The 21,308-nt window shown below is 43.7% G+C and overlaps 1 protein-coding gene across 6 annotated transcripts in view; it reads right to left on the bottom strand.

Moving 5' to 3' along the window:
• The window catches only part of tmem39b (transmembrane protein 39B), a 38,888-nt gene extending 18,470 nt beyond the window's left edge, over window positions 1-20,418 (bottom strand). The window contains exon 1 of one of the 6 annotated variants that reach the window (XM_085962918.1): window positions 20,350-20,418. The gene's annotated coding sequence lies outside the window, so the exon portion shown is untranslated. Of the gene's footprint in view, window positions 1-18,742; window positions 18,762-18,903; window positions 19,055-19,077; window positions 19,373-19,446; window positions 19,556-20,349 lie in introns of those variants that run through there. The other 5 variants (XM_085962917.1, XM_085962921.1, XM_085962920.1 and 2 more) reach the window with 5 other exon arrangements.
• Between the last annotated feature and the right edge of the window lie 890 nt (window positions 20,419-21,308).

Below are 21,308 nucleotides of genomic sequence, written 5' to 3'. Positions count from 1 at the left end.
CTTGCTATGCGTAAATTGATTGCTACATTTGCCTATGTAACAACAATGACTGCAGTTCAAAACCTATTGGTTGTGAAGTGCTTTTGGATGTCCTGATGACACAAGGTGCTTATATAAATGCAAGTTCTTTTTTCTATCATTTTAGGATTTTTTTTATTTTTTAAAAAAGGTCAAACTGACCTATTTTTACTTCCTATAATAAAACCTGGAAAAGAGGAAAAAGAGAACGGAAAGTGAGAGAACAAACTTACATTTATATAGTGCCTTTCATGACCTCAGGGTGTCCCAAAGCACTTCATATTCCATAAAGTATTTTACAGTGTCATCACTGTTGTAATGTAGGGAAAATGCAGCAGCCAATTTGGGTACAGCAAGGTCTCACAAACAGCAATGACACAAATGACCAGATCATCAGTTTTTGGTAGTGACGGTTGAGGGATAAAAGTTGGTCAAGACACCAGAACGACTTCCTGCTCTTCTTCAAATAATGCCATGGATTCTTTCACAAGCGTCCGAGAGGGAAGATGGGACCTTGGTTTAAAATCTCATCTGAAAGATGCCGGCTCCGCGGAGTGCACATCCTGTGCCAGGTGGGAAATCCAGGACGCTTCCCATGTCCTGGACAACCACGTGTGCAGGAAGTGTCGTCGGCTGGAGGAGCTCGAGCTCTGGGTTTTTAGAGCTTGAGCAGCAGCTGGCGTCTCTGCGGTGCATCCGCGAGGCTGAGAGCTACGTGGATAGCATGTTTCAGGAGGTGGTCACCCCACAGCGTAAGAGCGTGCTGGCAGAGAGGGAATGGGTGACTGCCAGACAGAAAAGGAGGACCAGGCAGGTAGTGCAGGAGTCCCCTAAGTGCATCTCACTCTCTAACCAGTACTGGTGAGGGAGATGGTTCCTCTGGGGAGTACAGCCAGAGCCAAGTTCACAGCACCACAGGTGGTTCAGCAGTACAGTGGGGGAGGAGGAAGATTGGGAAGGCAATAGTGGTAGGGGATTTGAAAGTTAAGGGAACAGACAGGCGTTTCTGCAGCCGCAGATGTGATTCCAGGATGGTATGTTGCCTCCCTGGTGCCAGGGTCAAAGATGTCACTGAGCGGCTGCAGAACATTCCGAGGGGGGAGGGTGAACAGTCAGAGGTTGTGGTCCATACTGGTATCAACGACATAGCTGGAAAGAGGAATGAGGTCCTGCCAGAAGATTTTAGGGAGCTAGGAAAGAGAGTAAAAAGCAGGACCTCAAAAGGTAGTAATCTCTGGATTACTCCTGGTGCCACGCGCGAGTGAGTATAGCAATAGGAGGATAGAGCAGTTGAATACGTGGCTGGAGAGATGGTGCAGGAGGGAGGGCTTCAGATTCCTGGGGCATTGGGACCATTTCTGGGGGAAGTGGGACCTGTACGGACCGGACAGGTTGCACCTCAACAGAGCCGGGACCAATATCCTCGCGGGGAGGTTTGCTCGTGATGTTGGGGAGGGTTTAATCTAAGTTAGCAGGGGGATGGGCACCGGGATGTACCATTAGAAAGGAGAAACAAAGGGCACAAAAGATTGGGAGAGACGGATAGCACTAAAGTAAGAAATAGGAAGGTATTAGGTGGGGTCAGACTAAGAGAGAACACAGGATGGTCTAAGATAGGTTTGCAGTGTATGTATGTGAATGCACGAAGCATAGTAAACAAGGTTGGTGAGCTGTAGGCATAAATAGCCACGTGGGTATATGATGCTGTGGCAATAACGGAGACCTGGCTCAAAAAAGGGTTGGATTAGGTATTAAATATTCCTGGATAGAAAGTCTTCAGGAAAGATAGTAGGTGGTGTGGCAGTATTGGTTAAGGAGAATGTTACAGTGCTGGAGAGAGAGGATGTCCTGGAGGGGTCAAGGACAGAATCTATATGGCTAGAGTTAAGAAATAATAGTGGTGCCATTACACTACTAGGTATGTTCTATAGGCCACCAACTAGTGGGAAAAATATGGAGGAGCAAATTTGCAGAGAAATTACAGAGAGATGCAAGAACTATAGAGTAGTGATAATGGTGAACTTCAACTATCCTAATATAGACTGGGATAGTAATAGTGTAAAGGGCAGAGAGGGGGAAGAATTTCTGAAGTGTGTTCAGGAGAACTTTCTGGATCAGTATGTTTCCGGCCCAATGAGGAAGGAGGCATTGCTGGATCTGGTTCTGGGGAATGAGGTAGGTCAAGTGGAGCAAGTGTCAGTAGGTGAACATTTAGGGAACAGTGATCATGGTATCATAAGGTTTAGATTAGCTATGGAAAAGGACAGGGCGCAATCCAGTACTTAATTGGAGGAAGGCCAAATTCAGTGGGATGAGAATGGATCTGGCCCAGGTAAACTGGAATCAAAGATTGGCAGGCAAAACTGTAATGGAACAATGGACTGCCTTTAAAAAGGAAATCATTCGTGTACAGTCAAGGTACATTCCCACTAGGAGGAAGGCAGGGCAACTAAAGTCAGAGCTCTCTGGATGACGAAAGAGATAGAGAGTAAGATGAAGCAGAAAAAGAGCGCGTATGACAGATGTCAGGTCGAGAATACATCTGAGAATCAGGCTAAATATAGAAAGTTCAGAGAAGTGAAAAGGAAAATAAGAGGGGCAAAGAGAGGGTATGAGAATAGACTGGCAGCTAACATAAAAGATAATCCAAAAGTCTTCTCTAGGCATATAAATAGTAAACAGGTCGCAAGAGATGGGGTGGGGGTGATTAGGGACCAAAAAGGAGACCTACGCATGGAGGGAGAGGATATGGCTGAGGTACTAAATGAGTACTTTGCATCTGTCTTCATCAAGGATAAACATGCTGCCATAGACATAGTGAAGGAGGAGGTAGAGGAGATACTGGATGGGATAAAAATTGATAAAGAGGAGGTACGAGAAAGGCTGGCTGTACTTAAGGTAGATAAGTCACCAGGACCGGATGGGATGCATCCTGGGACGCTCAGGGAAGTGAAGGAGAAATCGCGACGGTACTGGCCATAATCTTCCAATTCTCCTTATAAACAGGGGTGGTGCCAGAGGACTGGAGAATTGCAAATGTTACACCCTTGTTCAAAAAAAGGTGTAAAGATAAACCCAGCAACTACAGGCCAGTCAGTTTAACTCAGCAGTGGAGAAGCTTTTAGAAACAATGCTCGGGGACAAAATTAACAGTCACTTGGACAAGTGTGGATTAATTAAGGAAAGCCAGCACGGATTTGTTAAAGGCAAATTGTGTTTAACCAACTTGATCAAGTTTTTTGATGAGGAACAGAGAGGGTTGATGAGGGCAATACGATTGACGTGGTGTACATGGATTTCCAAAAGGCGTTCGACAAAGTGTCACATAATAGACTTGCCAGCAAAGTTGAAGCCCATGGAATAAAAGGGACAGTGGCAGCATGGATACAGAATTGGCCAAGTGACAGGAAGAGAGAAGTGGTGAACAGTTGTTATTTCTCTTTAAATCATTCTTGTAAGATTACTTAAGCAGTTTAAGTAAAGGGGAAACGTTAAATATTTGGGATTCTGTTGGTTTAAGAAGAGTAAAACAAGGTTACACTGCAGTAGGAGTAAATTGGCACAGCAGGCAGTGGAAACCAGTTTTCTAACCAATCAGCAGGGGTGACTCATTTGGCTGTAAACAAACAAACAGTATAAAAAGACCAGTCCTAGTGCAAGTCATCAAAGAGTGCTGTGAGTTTGGGTAAGTGTGAGTTAGGCTAAGTGGGGTGTTAGGTGCTCTTTTCAAACTTTAACTCTGTGGGTTGTAGTTAATAAGGCCTTTCTGGTGCAGAGTGACTGTTGGTAAACCATTTAACTGGTATAACTAGAGGGATTGATTTAATTTAAATCTAATTAATTAAAGGGGATACCAGCATCTAAAATTGGGCAGAGGGTGTCCATAACTAACAATAAAAAATTTAATTAATTATATAGAATGGAGCAGGTGATGTGTTACTGTTGCAAGATGTGGGAGCCGGTGAACCCCATTGAGGCTCACGGTGATTACGTCTGTGACAAGTGTCTGCTGCTACAGGAACTCCAGCTCCGTGTTGATGAGCTGGAGTCTGAGCTTCAGACACTGCGACACATCAGGGAGGGGCAGAAGTACCTGGACTCTGTATCAGGAGGTGGTCACACCTATGAAGTTAATTAATTCAGATGTAGCCCATGGTCAGGGACAGGACGGTGTGACTACGAGTGAGGCAGGTACGGGAATCCAGGAGGTAGAGCTGGAGGAGCCGCAGCCCTTGCTCTTGTCCAACAGGTTTGAGGTTCTTACTCCCTGTGGGGACAGGAGCAGGGACTGCAGGGAGGATGAGCAACCTGGCCACAGCACTGTGGAACAGGGGGCCATTCAAGAGGGGGGAGTAAATAGAAATGTTGTAGTGGTAGGGGATATTATTATTAGGGGGATAGATAGAGTTCTCTGCAGCCGAGAGCGAGAGTCCTGAAGGCTGTGTTGCCTACCCGGTGCCAGGGTTAAGGACATCTCCTCTGGGCTGGAAAGAAACTTGCAGTGGGAGGGGGTGGATCCAGTTGTCGTGGTCCATGTTGGTACAAATGATGTAGATAGGACTAGGAAGCCGGTTCTGTTAAAGGAGTATGAGCAGCTAGGGGTCAAATTAAAAAACAGAACCTCAAGGGTAATAATCTCTGGATTATTACCTGAGCCACGAGCGAATTTGGCTAGGACAAATAAAATTAGAGAGTTAAATGCGTGGCTCAAAGACTGGTGTGGGAGAAATGGGTTTTGCTTCCTGGGACACTGGCACCAGTACTGGGGCAGGAGGGAGCTGTTCCGTTGGGACGGGCTTCACTTGGCCAGTGCTGGGACTAGAGTCCTGGCGGATCATATAACTAGGGTTGTAGAGAGGGCTTTAAACTAACTAGTGGGGGGGGAGGTTCCTAGAGAGCAAATAATAAAAATGACAACAGAGAAGGTCATAGACTTAGGTAGCAGTGGGGAAATTAAAAACCAGAGCGTGTCAGGAAGGGGCAGAAGGTATGGAGTAAAAGGTAAAGTAATAAAAAGGGCAAAAGCAGGAACTAAGTGTCACAAAACATATTTGAAAGTTCTCTATCTGAATGCACGTAGCATTCGTAACAAAATAGACGAGTTAATGGCACAAATAACTACATATGGGTATGATCTTGTGGCCATTACAGAAACATGGCTGCAGGGTGACAATACCTGGGAATTAAACATACCAGGTTATTTAACGATCAGGAAGGACAGGCAGGAAGGAAGGGGAGGTGGGGTGGCTATGTTAATAAAGGAAGGAATCACTGTAATACAGAGAAATGATATTGGGTCAAAAGATCACGATAATGAAACAGTTTTGGTGGAGGTAAGGAATTATAAGGGGGAAAAAACACTAGTGGGCATAGTCTATAGGCCTCTAAACAGTTGCAACTCTGTTGGACGGAGTATCAATCAGGAAATAGTTGAGGCTTGTAATAAGGGAACATCTATAATTATGGGGGATTTTAACTATCATATTAATTGGACAAATCAAATTGGGCAGGGCTGCCTTGAGGATGAGTTCATTGAGTGTATTAGGGATGGGTTTCTTGAGCAGTATGTAACTGAACCGACCAGGGGGCAGGCAACCTTAGATCTGGTCCTGTGTAATGAGACAGGATTAATTAAAAATGTCCTAGTAAAGGATCCCCTTGGAATGAGTGACCATAACATGGTTGAATTCCATATTCAATTAGAGGGTGAGAAGGTTGGATCTCAAACAAGCATGCTAAGCTTGAATAAAGGAGACTATGAAGGTATGAGAGCGGAATTGAGTAGAGTGGATTGGAAAAATAGATTAAAGGGTAGGACGATACATGATCAGTGGTGTACATTTAAGGAGTTATTTTACAACTTCCAAAAAATATATATTCCACTGAGAAGAAAAGGGTGTAAAAGAAAATACAGCCATCCGTGGCTAAGTAAAGAAATTAAGGATAGTATTCGACTAAAAACAAGGGCATATAAGGTAGCCAAATCTAGTGGGAGGATAGAGGATTGGGAAAACTTTAAAAGACAGCAAAAAATAACAAAAAGATTGATTAAGAAAGGGAAGATAGATTATGAAAGTAAATTGGCAAAAAATATAAAAACAGATAGTAAGAGTTTTTATAGTTATATAAAAAGAAAAAGGGTGGCTAAAGTAAATGTTGGTCCCTTAGAGGATGAGACTGGGAAATTAATGGTGGGAAATATGGAGATGGCAAAAACACTGAATGAATATTTTGTATCAGTCTTTACAGTAGAGGACACTAAGAATATCCCAACATTGGACAAACAGGGGGCGATGGGGGGGGGAGGAGCTAAACACGATCAAAATCACTAAGGAATTGGTACTCGGTAAAATAATGGGACTCAAGGCGGATAAATCACCTGGACTTGATGGCTTACATCCTAGGGTCTTGAGGGAAGTGGCGGTAGGGATTGTGGATACATTGGTAATAATTTTCCAAAACTCCCTGGACTCAGCAAAGGTCCCGGCAGACTGGAAGACTGCTAATGTAACGCCCTTATTTAAAAAGGGCAGTAGACAGAAGGCTGGAAACTATAGACCGGTTAGCCTAACATCTGTGGTAGGTAAAATTTTGGAGTCCATTATTAAGGAGACAGTAACAGGACATTTGGATAATCATAATTTAATAGGACAAAGTCAGCATGGTTTTATGAAGGGGAAGTCATGTTTGACAAATTTGCTGGAGTTCTTTGAGGAAGTAACATATAGGGTGGATAAAGGGGAACCAGTGGACGTAGTGTATTTAGACTTCCAAAAGGCATTTGACAAGGTGCCACACAAAAGATTATTGCTTAAGATTAAAAAAATCACGGGATTGGGGGTAATATTCTGGCATGGATAGAGGATTGGCTATCTAACAGAAGGCAGAGAGTTGGGATAAATGGTTCATTCTCAGACTGGCAATCAGTAACTAGTGGTGTTCCGCAGGGGTCAGTGCCGGGTCCCCAACTCTTTACAATCTATATTAACGATTTGGAGGAGGGGACTGAGCGTAACATATCAAAGTTTGCAGATGATACTAAGATGGGAGGGAAAGTAGTGAGTGAGGAGGACATAAAAAACCTGCAAGGGGACATAGACAGGCTAAGTAAGTGGGCAGAGATTTGGCAGATGGAATACAATACTGGAAAGTGTGAGGTTATGCACTTTGGCAGGAAAAATCGTAGAGCAAGTTATTATCTTAATGGCAAGAAACTGGAAAGTACTGAAGTACAAAGGGATCTGGGGGTCCTGGTGCACGAAACTCAAAAGGTTAGTATGCAGGTGCAGCAAGTGATTAAGAAGGCCAATGGAATGTTGGCTTTCATTGCTAGGGGGATAGAATATAAAAATAGGGAGGTATTGCTTCAGTTGTACAAGGTATTGGTGAGACCGCACCTGGAATACTGCATACAGTTTTGGTGTCCATACTTAAGAAAAGACATACTTGCTCTTGAGTCAGTACAAAGAAGGTTCACTCGGTTAATCCCAGGGATGAGGGGATGGACATAGGAGGAGAGGTTGAGTAGATTGGGACTCTACTCATTGGAGTTCAGAAGAATGAGAGGCGATCTTATTGAAACATATAAGATTGTGAAGGGGTTGGATCGGGTGGATGCGGGGAGGATGTTCCCGATGATGGGTGAAACTAGAACTAGGGGGCATAGTCTTAGAATAAGGGGCTGCTCTTTCAAAACTTAGATGAGGAGGAACTACTTCACTCAGAGGGTGGTAGGTCCATGGAATATGCTGCCCCAAAAAGCTGTAGAAGCTACATCATTACATAAATTTAAAACAGAAATAGAAAGTTTCCTAGAAGTAAAGGGAATTAAGGGTTACAGGGAGCGGGCAGGAATTTGGACATGAGTCTAGGTTCGGATCGGACATGGCCCTGTGGGTAGCGGAGCGGGCCCAGGGGCCGTGTAGCCTGATCCTGCTCCTATTTCGTGTGTCTAGTTCTGTTAGATTCAGGAGATGGTTCTGTGATAGTAGATTGGCGGTTAGGATCAGATCAGCCATGATCTCATTGAATGGCGGAGCAGGCTCGAGGGGCCGATTGGCCTACTCCTGCTCCTATTTCTTATGTTCGTAAGTTGTTTTTTGGACTGGAGGAAGGTATACAGTGGTGTTCCCCAGGGGTCAGTTCTAGGACCACTGCTTTTCTTGATATATATTAATGACTTGGATGTGGGTGTACAGGGCACAATTTCAAAATTTGCAGATGACACAAAACTTGGAAGTATAGTGAACAGTGAGGAGAATAGTGATAGACTTCAAGAGGACATAGACAGGCTGGTAGAATGGGCGGACACATGGCAGATGAAATTTAATGCAGAAAAGTGCAAAGTGATACATTTTGGTAGAAAGAATGAGGAGAGGACATATAAATTAAAGGGTACAATCCTAAAGTGGGTGCGTGAACAGAGAGACCTAGGGGTATATGGGCACAAATCGTTGAAGGTGGCAGGGCAGCTTGAGAAAGCAGTTAAAAAAGCTTATGGGTTTCATGAATAGAGGTACAGGGTACTAAAGCGTGGAAATTATGATGAACCTGTATAAAACACTGGTTCAGCCTCAACTGGAGTAGTGCGTCCAATTATGGGCACTACACTTTAGGAAGGATATGAAGGCCTTAGAGAGGGTGCAGAAAAGAGTTACGAGAATGATTCCAAGGCACGGTGGCATAGTGGTTAGCACTGTTGCCTCACAGCGCCAGGGACCCGGGTTCAAATCTGGCCTCGGGCGACTGTCTGTGTGGAGTTTGCACATTCTCCCTGTGTCTGCGTGGGTTTCCTCCGGGTGCTCCGGTTTCCTCCCACAGTCCAAAGATGTGCAGGTTAGGTTGATTTGGCTATGATAAATTGACCCTTAGTGTTAGGGGATTAAATGCGTGGGGTTACGGGGATAGGGTGGGATATGTGTCGGTGCAGGCTCGATGGGCCGAAATGGCCTCTATCTGCACTGTGGGGTTTCTGTGATTCTGTGATGAGTGACTTCAGTTACGTGGATAGGCTGGGGTTGTTCTCCTTAGATCAGAGAAGATTTGATAGGTGTTCAAAATCATGAGGGGTCTGGACAGAGTAGACAGAGAGAAACTGTTCCCATTGGCAGAAGGGTTGAGAACCAGAGGACACAGATTTAAGGTGATTGGCAGAAGAACCAAAGGCGACATGAGGAAAAACTTTTTTATGCAGCGAGTGGTTAGGATCCGGAATGCACTGCCTGAAAGGGTGATGGAGGCAGACTCAATCACGGCTTTCAAAAGGGAATTGGATAAGTATCTGAAAGAAAAAAAATTGCAGGGCTACGGGGACAGGGCGGGGGAGTGGGACTAGCTGAAGTGCTCTTGCAGAGAGCCGGCATGGGCTCGATGGGCCAAATGGCCTTCTTCCGTGCAGCAACCCCTCAGTACTGAAGTGTCAGCCTGGATTATGTGGTCAAGTCTCTGGAGTGGGGTACAACCCACAACCTTCTGATTCTGTTGCAAAAGTGCTACCAACTGAGGCAAGGCCGACACCTATATGGCTACAGAAAAATCAGGACTGGGAATTAAACATTGCAGGGTATAACATATTTAGAAAAGATAGAGAGGGGGGAAAAGGGGAGGTGGAGTAGTTGTACTTATTAGAAATAGCATAATGGTAGTAGAAAAAAGTGACGCAGCTATCAGCAAGACCGAAATAGAATCCACGTGGACAGAGATAAGGGATTAAAAAAGGATCAATCACACACTTAGGGGTAGTCTACACACCACCTAATAGTGGAAGGGAGGTGGAGGAAGAAATATGCAAACAAATTAGGGAAATGAGTAACAAACATAGAATAATAGTCACGGGGGATTTCAACTACCCTAACATTAATTGACCAGAAGAGGTAGGTAAAGGGGATAGTGGTTCATAGTGGTGGCATAGTGGTTAGCACTGTTGCCTCACAGCTCCAGGGACCCGGGTTCGAATCCGGCCTCGGGTGACTGTCTGTGTGGAGTTTGCACATTCTCCCCGTGTTTGCGTGGGTTTCCTCCGGGTGCTCCGGTTTCCTCCCACAGTCCAAAGATGTGCAGGTTAGGTTGATTGGCTATGATAAAATTGACCCTTAGTGTTAGGGGGATTAAATACGTGGGGTTACGGGGATAGGGTGGGATATGTGTTGGTGTAGGGGTTACGGGGATCGGGTGGGATATGTGTCGGTGCAGGCTCGATGGGCCGAAATGGCCTCTATCTGCACTGTGGGGTTTCTGTGATAAGGGAATGGAGTTCCTACAATCTGTACAGGACTCCTTTCTAACCCAGTATGTAAGAAGCCCAACAAGGGAGGATTCACTACTGGATCTGGCAATGGGGAATGAACCAGAGCAGGTAAGAGAAGTAAAAGTAGGCAATAGTGACCATATATATATGGTTTAGGATAATAATTGAGAAGGACATAAGCATAACAAAGACCAGGGTAATAAATTGGAGAAAAGCTGATTTTGTGGGGCTGGGAATTGAACTTGGGAAAACAAAATAGACAACAATATTGGCAAATAACGATTTCAAACAGCAATGGGAAACATTAAAAACGGTGGTCAACAGAGCCCAGGAAAAATAAATGTTGTTAAAAAAACAAGAACCAAACACTAATGAGACACCATGCATGAATAAAGACACAAGGGAAAAATTGAGGGTAAGGAAAAGGACATACACTAGTACAAAGGGATCTGGGGGTCCTGGTGCACGAAACTCAAAAAGTTAGTATGCAGGTGCAGCAAGTGATCAAGAAGGCCAATGGAATGTTGGCTTTTATTGCTAGGGGGTTGGAATATAAAAACAGGGAGGTATTGCTGCAGTTGTACAAGGTATTGGTGAGGCCGCACCTGGAATACTGCATACAGTTTTGGTGTCCATACTTAAGAAAAGACATACTTGCTCTCGAGTCAGTACAAAGAAGGTTCACTCGGTTAATCCCGGGGATGAGGGGGTGGTCATATGAGGAGAGGTTGAGTAGATTGGGACTCTACTCATTGGAGTTCAGAAGAATGAGAGGCGATCTTATTGAAACATATAAGATTGTGAAGGGGCTTGATCGGGTGGATGCGGTGAGGATGTTCCCAATGATGGGTGAAACTAGAACTAGGGGGCATAATCTTAAAATAAGGGGCTGCTCATTCAAAACTGAGATGAGGAGAAACTTCTTCACTCAGAGGGTGGTAGGTTTGTGGAATTTGCTGCCCCAGAAAGCTGTGGAAGCTACATCATTAAATAAATTTAAAACAGAAATAGATAGTTTCCTAGAAGTAAAGGGAATAAAGGGTTACGGGGAGCGGGCAGGAAATTGGACATGAGTCTGGGTTCGGAATGGTCATGGCCCTGTGGGTAGTGGAGCGGGCCCAGGGGCCGTGTAGCCTTGTTCTGCTCCTACTGTGTTCTAATTCTGTTAGATTTCAGGAGATGGTTTTATCCCTGTTCCTGGCTGGGGTGGAGATCGCCTTTACAGAAGGTAAGTACTGTAGAAAATATAGGGACAGGGTGATCTCCTGGAAGAATTTCGATCGCCTAGATGGGTCGGAGAGGAATTTCCCAGATTTTTTTCTCCCAAATTGGCCATTGGGTCTTTATCTGGTTTTTCGCCTCTCCCGGGAGATCACATGGGTTCGGGTGGATGCAGAGTGATAGAAGATTTGAGGTTAGGATCAGATCAGCCATGACCTTATTGAATGGTGGAGCAGGCTCGAGGGGCCGATTGGCCTACTCCTGCTCCTATTTCTTATGTTCTTATGTACATGGACAGCAGAGGCGAGCATGACAAGGGAGAATACGAAGCAACTAGGAGAGAAGTAAAAAAAAAATAATTAGGAAGGCAAAGAGGAACTATGAAATTAAATAATCAAGGAACATAAAACAAAATAGCAAAAATATTCTACAGGCATATAAATTCAGGATGGGAATAGGGCCACTAAGGGACGGTCAGGATAAAATCACAGTCAGCGATAGTGAAATGGCAGAAATATTAAATAATTATTTTGCTTCAGTATTTACCAGGGAGATGGATCATGCGGAAGATGAGATTAGAAATTATATAACCGCATTTAAAATAAAAAAGGAGAAATATTAAATAAACTAATCAAACTCAAAAAGAGTACAAAACCCCTGGTCCGGATGGATTGCATCTGCGCATTTTAAAAGAATATAGGGAAAAGATAGCAGAGGCACTATTACACATATTTAAAAATTAATTAGAAAAAGGTCTAGTGCCAGAGGACTGGCGGATAGCAAACTTTATACCTATATTTAAAGAAGGAAGATAGAACATGTCCAGGGAACTATAGACCAATCAGCTTAACAGTGGAAAAATAACAGAATCCCTACAAAAGGAGAAAAAAAAAATCTAGAAACCAAAAATAAAATAATTAATAGTCAACATGCATTTGAAAAGGGAATATCTTACAAGACCAACCTCATTGAATTTTCTGAAGAGGTAACAGAGAGAGTAGACAAGGGTAATTCAGTAGATGTAATATATCTAGTTTTCCAAAAGGCCTTCAATAAGGTACGGCATAATAGACTAATGAATAAGGTCAGAGCATGCAGAGTCAGGGGACAGGCAGCAGAATTGATAGCAAGCTTGCTGCAAGACAGAAAGCAGAAAGTAGGGGTTAAGGGTAGCTATTCAGAGTGGCAGAAGGAGGGAAATGGGAGGATCAGTGTTGGGGCCACTGTTGCTCACAATTTATATTAACAATTTAGACTTTGAAATCAAAAACACAATTTCTAAATTTGCGGACGACACCAAATTGTATGTGGGGGGTGGGGTGGGGGAAATAGTCAATACCGAGGAGGACTGCAACAAATTAGAAGACGACATTAATAAACTTGCAGAATGGCCATATAACTGGCAAATGAATTTCAACATAGATAAGTGTGAGGTATTCCATTTTGGTAAGAAAAATAAGGCGCTCACACATTACTTGGAAAATAAGAATCTAAATGGGGTAGAGGAGCAAACGGATCTGGAGTATAAATTCACAAATCACTAAAAGTTGCAATGCAGGTCAATAAGGGCATAACAAAAGCAAACCAAGCACTAGGGTTTATTTCTAGAGGTATAGAATAGAGAAGTTGTGCTAAACTCGTATCTAACCTTGGTTAGCCCACACTTGGAATACTGTGTGAAGTTCTGGTCGCCATATTATAAAAAGGATACAGAGGCACTGGAGAGGGGGCAAGAAATATTTAGAAGGATCATACCAGAACTGTGAAGGTATACATATCAGGAAAGGATGAACAAGCTGGGTCTCTTTTCTCTTGAAAAGAGAAGGCTAAGGGGGTGATCTAATAGAGGTATTTAAAATTATGAAAGATTTTGGTAGAGTAGACAGAGAGAGAGACTGTTTCCACTTGTGGGGAAGAGTAAAACTAGAGGCCATCAATATAAGATAGTCACCAAGAAATCCAATTGGGAATTCAGAAGAAACTTCTTTACCCAGAGAGTGGTCGGAATGTGGAACTCGCTACCACAGGGAGTGGTTGAGGCGAATAGTATAGATACATTGCAGGGGAACCTAGATATGTATATGAGGGAGAAGGGAATAGAAGGTTATGCTGATAGAGTTAGATGAGGAAGGATGGGAGGAGACTGGAGTGGAGTATAAATGTTGGCATGGACTGGTTGGGCTGAATGGTCTATTTCTGTGCTGTATAGTCTATGTAATTAAATAATAATTTTATACGTTTACAAAATAATTGAGAGATTCAAGCCACCCCAGAAAAACAAAAATCACCACTTCATAAATCTCAAGATTTAAAAAAATTCATTTTGCAAAGCCATTTGGAATATATTAATATACTGTAAAAAAGCCTCATCATTTAAGTCAAAGGCATTTTCAAACCATCAGATGCAATTTTTTCCATCCCATTTTCATTTCAGTACTTCTGTTGACATTTCCTTCCTCTCCTTTGGTTCCCACACTCCTAATCAACATTTGTGTCCATTTTTTGTTAATTTTACTGCTTGTACCTTTGCTCCACATTTTGGACTAATTTCCTCTTTCATTTTTTCCTTTCAGTTTTATTTCCATTTTCTCTTTCATCTGCTGCCACTCCCTTCAATATTTCTAATCGGAGAGACAGTCAGAGGTAGCCTTCTTTATTCAGTTTGAACAATTTAATTTGTGCTCGGTGATTAAAACTTCCTCACAAGTACTTCTAAAAAAAAGTGATTATAGCAGGCCAGCTGTGTCTCTGGGACAAGGTAAATGGGCTTCATTAAGTTTTTTTATACTAAAACAGACATCTCAACAAAGGTCAGTTTACACATACCTTACCTTTTAACTTTTCATGAGCTAAACTACTTGCTCCCAACTAAGTACAAGAGCTGTTTCCTCAGGCATTCCTCTGACTGTAACAAAGGTTTATCTTCCAGCATGTGGAATCAAACATTACATGTTGCTCATCACCAAGAGTGTACAATAATAAAATAATGTTACTTTTAATTATAAGTATAATGTGCTACGGATGAAAAGGAAATGAGGAAAATTCAGCAAAATAGAATTGTCTCCGAGATAAATTCAGGGTGTATGTTACATAAAGAATAATGGATATCTGAATGGAATGATAGGGGAAATCATAAACCGAAAGAGCTAGTGACTTTTCTGGTTGGTAATATGGCGTGGAATTAGTTGACCATTATGATTTAATTTTCTTTTCTACATAACAGATGACACAGTCCAAGAACATAAATGGCAAGGATACCTCATGTAGTTGATGTGTGATGATGTCATAGTGTTACATTATAGAACTTCCAAATTGAATGAATTTGAATCTGGATTCACCATCCCTGTAACACATTGAAAATTTATGGGGTGCATATATTTAAAGTACTTTTCTTAACATTAGGAATTATGAGGGAGATCCAAGCTTTAAAAGCTAGTTGGCTGTTAATCATTGTAAACATTTGTGCTCTAAGGAGTATAAGTGCTACTTAATAAAAAGAGGTAAATGGACGAAGTCAGGGTCGAAAGTTTGTACAGAGAAATTGGATGTCTATGAGAAATTAATGTAAGTTAATGATCCGAGGGATTTGGATGTCAAACCACAACAGGTTGATAAAAATCAGCCGAATCCAGAGGTTAGATTACTGCCTTGTAAAACACACACTCTCTTGCATCAGACAGTTAAAAATATTCTTATCACTGCTTGTGAAATCACAATTTGAATGTGGGAATACACAGTCTATCACATAAGGGCAGATTTCCTTCTTCAGTGCCCAGATACAGGAGCTTGGCAAGGTCGACGCACTTATTACAAATTCAGCTAAAGCTGATCACAGCTTTCTGTCAATGGACAGAAAACCGTGGTCAGCTTGAGCCTGAATTTGCAGTAAGTGCTTCTGCCCTGCCAAGTGCCTACAACTGGCCACTATCATATCATTGCTTCTGAAATTTGAATGTAGGAATATGCTATACAACAATGGCGGCCATGACAATCCCCCCACCCACCTACTCGCAGGGGAAAAAAGTAAAAGTAAATGTCAAGAAATTGTATGCATTACTATGTACACATGGAGTGTGTTACAATGCCCTAACAGCTCTTGGGGTTGATATGCAATTAATAGCCCAGTGAAACTTCACTCTGGTAGATTATAATGCCATCTCACTTCCTTATGGGCGACTACAAATCACTCCTAGATAGAATCATACAACACAGGCTATTCAGTCCACCATGCCTGTGCTGGCTCTCTGAAAGAGCTACCAATTAGATGTGCAATTGTTTATAAAGTATACAGCTTAATTTTCTTTTTTTTTGTGCAAATATCCAAAACAGCTTCCCAGGCAACATATCAAAGCCCCAGCCAAGAACCTGGTTGGATTTGCTGCTCCAAAGTTTATGACTTTCTAACTCTCCTTTCCCTCTGTGGCCGAGAATCTCAGGCCCCAATATTTACTGGGGCAGGTTGCGTAAGCCGGGGGAGGAGTTTTGGTCGGGTAACTCAGAAGTCCAGGGTGGGAGGGTATGCTGTGAGGAGGATGTCATGAAACTCCAGTACGATTTGGACAGGTTAGGTGATTGGGCAGAAACATGGCAAATGCACTATAATGTGAATAAATGTGAGGTTATCCACTTTGGTGGCAAAAACAGGAAGGCAGATTATTATTTGAATGGCAATAGATTGGGAGAAGGGGAAGTGCAAAGAGACCTGGGTGTTCTCGTGCACCAGTCGCTGAAGGTAAGCATGCAGGTGCAGCAGGCGGTTAAGAAGGCAAATGGTATGTTGGCCTTCGTAGCAAGAGGGTTCAAGTACAAGAACAAGGATGTCTTACTGCAGTTGTACAGGGCCTTGGTGAGACCGCACCTTGAGTATTGTGCGCAGTTTTGGTCACCTTACCTGAGGAAGGACGTTCTTGCCATGGAGGGAGTGCAGCGAAGATTCACCAGGCTGATACCTGGGATGGCAGGAATGACGTACAAGGAGAGATTGTGTCAATTGGGCTTATACTCACTGGAGTTTAGAAGATTGAGAGGGGATCTCATCGAAACCTATAAAATTCTGTCAGGTCTGGACAGACTAGATGCAGAAAGGAGGTTTCTGATGGCCAGGGAGTCCAGAACCAGGGGTCATAGTCTAAGGGTAAGGGGTAAGCCATTTAGGACAGAGATGAGGAGGAATTTCTTCACCCAGAGAGTGGTGAACCTGTGGAATTCTCTGCCACAGAGGGCGGTGGAGGCCAGTTCATTAAATACATTCAAGGAAGAGTTGGATATATTTCTTGAGGCTAAAGGGATCAAGGGATATGGGGAGAAGGCAGGGACAGGGTACTGAATTTGGATCAGCCATGATCTCATTGAATGGCGGAGCAGGCTCGAAGGGCCGAATGGCCTACTCCTGCTCCTATCTTCTATGTTTCTATGTTTCCCCGCATACTGTAGCGTTTTAACTCCACAGCATGCGCCTTTTAAAAAAAATAAAAAAAAACAGGAGCCCCGCTCGGAAACCAGCCTGATTGACATCCTTGGCTCCCAGTCAGGCGGGGAACACTCTGGAGGAGGCTGCAGCTGCAGCGTTAGTGGGAGCATGCGAAGAAAAGAGGAGAAATTGTACATGGAAACCCACACCCACAACTCCCAAGTAATGCAACATATTGGATACGTTTAAAAAAAATATTTACATCACAAAGCGGCTCCTAGTCTCTGATCTAACAGTGTATGTGCAGGAGTCTGAATGGGATCCTGGTCTCAGCTCTAACAGTGTGTGTGTGGGGGAGTCTGAATGTGCTCCTGGTCTCTGCTCTAACTGTGTGTGTGTGTGTGTGTGTGTGTGTGAGTGTGTGTGAGAGAGAGAGTCTGAATGAATCTCAGGGCAGGAATTTCATCTGATTCAAATGACAAAACATAAAAAACAAAGGTTAAGCCTTTTACATCTAGTACTCGAGGAAAGCCTTCAATAGGACTATTGATTTGTAATGGTATCCATTATTCTCTTATGACATGTCTGATAGGGTGGTAGTCTGAAGGTTTATCTTCCTTAGCAATCAGTAAAGTATTAGATGCTGAGTGTAGCTAGAGAGGATCAAAAAGCTTATTTCAAAGAAGCATTATTCCATCATCTTAATACTGTCTATGAAGAACACACAGTAGCTGGTGATCCAGCAAATAGGTTATAAAAACCAAGCACACAATGTTGTACAACATAAACCATGTGCATCTGATAGTTTATCACTCGGAATGGTTTCACTTTCATAACGGCAGTTTATTTATTTAATACTAGTACTTAAGTCTTGCTGCAGAATCTGTACTTTGGGTGTTTTCTGTATTTAAGTATAACCTTAACTACAATTCTTTCCTTCTACTCTGTACAACATTTAGATAAACAAATTCTACAGGTGCAAAATGCCAGGCTACTTTGCATCCAGTGAACTGTAAACAATCTAGATTACTAGCATTCAAATCTTTCATCAGGTGATTTTGATTTTACAGCACTATAGCTATGAGGGCATTTTGAATATAAATTAATATGAATATTAATGCAATTATAAAGGCAGTTCCTGCTATCTGTTAGGTAAATTTTATTCACAGAATGCCACAAAGACATAAAAAGTCATGCCAACAGCAGCAATGTCATCCCGAGAGTACTTAGTACAAACTCAAATGACAGTGATGGGGTTGAAGTTGTTTTTCCAAGGCCAGAGTATTGTGTTTACTTGCATCCATGTCCTTGTACTGGCTTTACACCTTAGAATTTATTACATTTAAAAATGATGCCACAGATAGAGGTAAATCACTGCAGGGGAGGGACTTAATATTGCATTATTGATCACAAAATTTTGCATCCTCACCTCAAATTGTAATTTATATCCCAATAATCCATTTCAAACAATATTATAACACTATTGTGGTTTAGGAGCTAAATATACAGATGGCTACATGTGCATTTTATCATCAGACCCGAGGTCACAATCACCTTTATTACCCTCTGATCTACATCATAACAATATCTACCACACAAAGTACTTAAAAAATATTTTAAACAAAATTAACTGAGCTATATAAAACTACAAATGTCTGCTACAGCATTTAACTCAGTCAATATAAGAGTTCAACTGAATTGCTGTCAGGGTCGCCCACATAATCTTTCCATTATATCTACATTGGCCAAATAGTCAACCATATATTATTTCATAATAAACTTACATTACAATAACAAGTCTTTCAGTGTAAATATTAGCACACAGCAATCAATAAGCATACACTAACCAACAGCAGCAGTGAAATCACACTCGGGCCTGCCTCCACGATAGTCCATGCAGTTCCCTTTGTCTTACATACCCCACCTCAACTTCTTCACCATGCTCAACACAAAGTTCTTAAAACAATGCTTTTTCAGATCACCAGCTACGAGAATAATCAAAACTCACGCACTGAAGCACATCCGTGCAGTTTACTCTCACATGCACCACGGTATTCCAAGATGCAGCTATTTTCCTATTGTAAAATTGTACGAGTCCTTGGAAAACAAAGGCTGTGCTTGTCCCAACTCCAAATCCTTTTAACTTATGCTTCTTTTTTTATGCAATTAGGCGACAAATTACAATTTCGTGCTCGCTCGAAGGTCCTTCAACATTGAGGAAGAGTCAAAAATCTCCTCCTCTTCAGGCAGTTTTTCGATGAGCGATTGAGGCGGGTTTTGTGGACAGAGCGACCAGAGAGTGAAGGGCGAGCCCGGGCAGACCCGCTCAGCCCAGGCAGGACTGCCTCAATCCGGCCACTGCCGCCAAATCACCGCCAAGGCTTTTTAATTAGAGGGGGGTGGGATAAGAATTAGAAAATTGGGAAAGCGGGAGAAGAGGAGCTGGGACAATGAAGGAAGTCCGGGCGCGATTTGGACCCCGCCTCCCGGCCTGGGGGACACCGAGGCCCAGCCGCTGAGGCGCCAAGTACAGGGCGTCAGGGAGACTCACCCGCATCCGCCGTGCCTCGCCTCGCCTCTCCGCCGGCGGGACTGACGGCAGCTCCGGCAATCTTCAGACTTAAAGGGGAAACGTTGAACGAAAGCGGCGGAGCCTGGGGCCGGGGTCGGGAGGTTGGGGCCGGGGAGCGCTCGCTGGGCGAGGCCGGGGTCGGGAGGTTGGGGCCGGGGAGCGCTCGCTGGGCGAGGTCGGGGCCGGGGAGCGCTCGCTGGGCGAGGCCGGGGTCGGGAGGTTGGGGCCGGGGAGCGCTCGCTGGGCGAGGCCGGGTTGGGAGGTTGGGGCCGGGGAGCGCTCGCTGGGCGAGGCCGGGGCCGGGAGGTTGGGGCCGGGGTCGGGAGGTTGGGGCCGGGGAGCGCTCGCTGGGCGGGGGCGGGAGGTTGGGACCGGGGAGCGCTCGCTGGGCGAGGCCGGGGTCGGGAGGTTGGGACCGGGGAGCGCTCACTGGGCGAGGTTGGGGCCGGGGAGCGCTCGCTGGGCGAGGCCGGGGTCGGGAGGTTGGAGCTGGGGAGCGCTCGCTAGGCGAGGCCGGGGTCGGGGAGCGCTCGCTGGGCGCCGCCGCCACACGTCAATCAGAGCCACAACAAACAGCCCTTCGCTTGTTCACAATGCAATCTAAAGGTAAAGCATTGCAAAAGCCTTTTGTTTCACTCTCCGCGAGAGTTTATTTTAAATGCACATTTATAACTTGGATTTCACTTTTTTGCTCCTTCCATACTATTGTAGGCAGCAGATTGCACCCCGTAATTCTGCATTCAGTAGAACCGCGTTACTGTATCCGCAAAAAGGTGGGACCAAACAAACTTATCTTCCTTATTTGGACAAACTTGCACGGAACAGGAATGATAAATGTGTATTGTTAACAATAGAGCAAAAAAGCTTTTGTGTTCAACATACGTCCAAGAGCAGTCATGGCAGGAGTGTCCACGCTTTTGTGGTGGGTGGGTAGACAGGCGCGCACACACAATTTAAACCCATGTGTTCCTTAATTTGCATATTAATTTGCTTTTTTTATCGCACATTTCAGGATCTCGGGATGTCCCAAGGCGCTTTGTATTTCAAAAGTACTTCACTAGATGTTGTCACTGTTATTTCTAGAGAGATAGAATTGAAGCAGAGAAGTTATGTCAAACATGTATAGTACTGTACAAAATTGTAAAGTAGATTGCTGGACCGCACTTGGAGTACTGTGCACAGTTCTGGTCTCCCTATTATAAAAAGGATATCATAGAATCATAGAAATTAACGGCATAGAATGAGGCCATTTGACCCATCTTGTCTGTGCCGGCGGAAAAAGAGCTCTCCAGCCTAATTCCACTTTCCAGCGCTTGGTCTGTAGCCCTGTAGGTTACAGCACTTCAAGTGCATATCCAAGTACTTTTTAAATGTGATGAGGGTTTCTGCCTCTCCCACCCTTTCAGGTCGTGAGTTCCAGACCCCCACCACCCTCCGGGTGGAAAAAGTTCTCTTCAGCTCTCCTCTACTTCTTCTTCTACCTCTCTACTTTCAATCTATGTCCCCCAGTAGTGAGTGAGGAGGACATAAAAAACCTGCAAGGGGACATAGGCAGGCTAAGTAAGTGGGCAGAGATTTGGCAGATGGAATACAATACTGGAAAGTGTGAGGTTATGCACTTTGGCAGTAAAAATCGTAGAGCAAGTTATTATCTTAATGGCAAGAAACTGGAAAGTACTGAAGTACAAAGGGATCTGGGGGTCCTGGTGCACGAAACTCAAAAGGTTAGTATGCAGGTGCAGCAAGTGATTAAGAAGGCCAATGGAATGTTGGCTTTCATTGCAAGGGGGATAGAATATAAAAATAGGGAGGTATTGCTTCAGTTGTACAAGGTATTGGTG

This window comes from Somniosus microcephalus, chromosome 20 (assembly GCF_052327205.1).
Source record: "Somniosus microcephalus isolate GS21.2 chromosome 20, FLI_Smic_1.0, whole genome shotgun sequence".
Taxonomy (NCBI): domain Eukaryota; kingdom Metazoa; phylum Chordata; class Chondrichthyes; order Squaliformes; family Somniosidae; genus Somniosus; species Somniosus microcephalus.
This window is presented reverse-complemented; position numbering and strand designations above follow the sequence as displayed.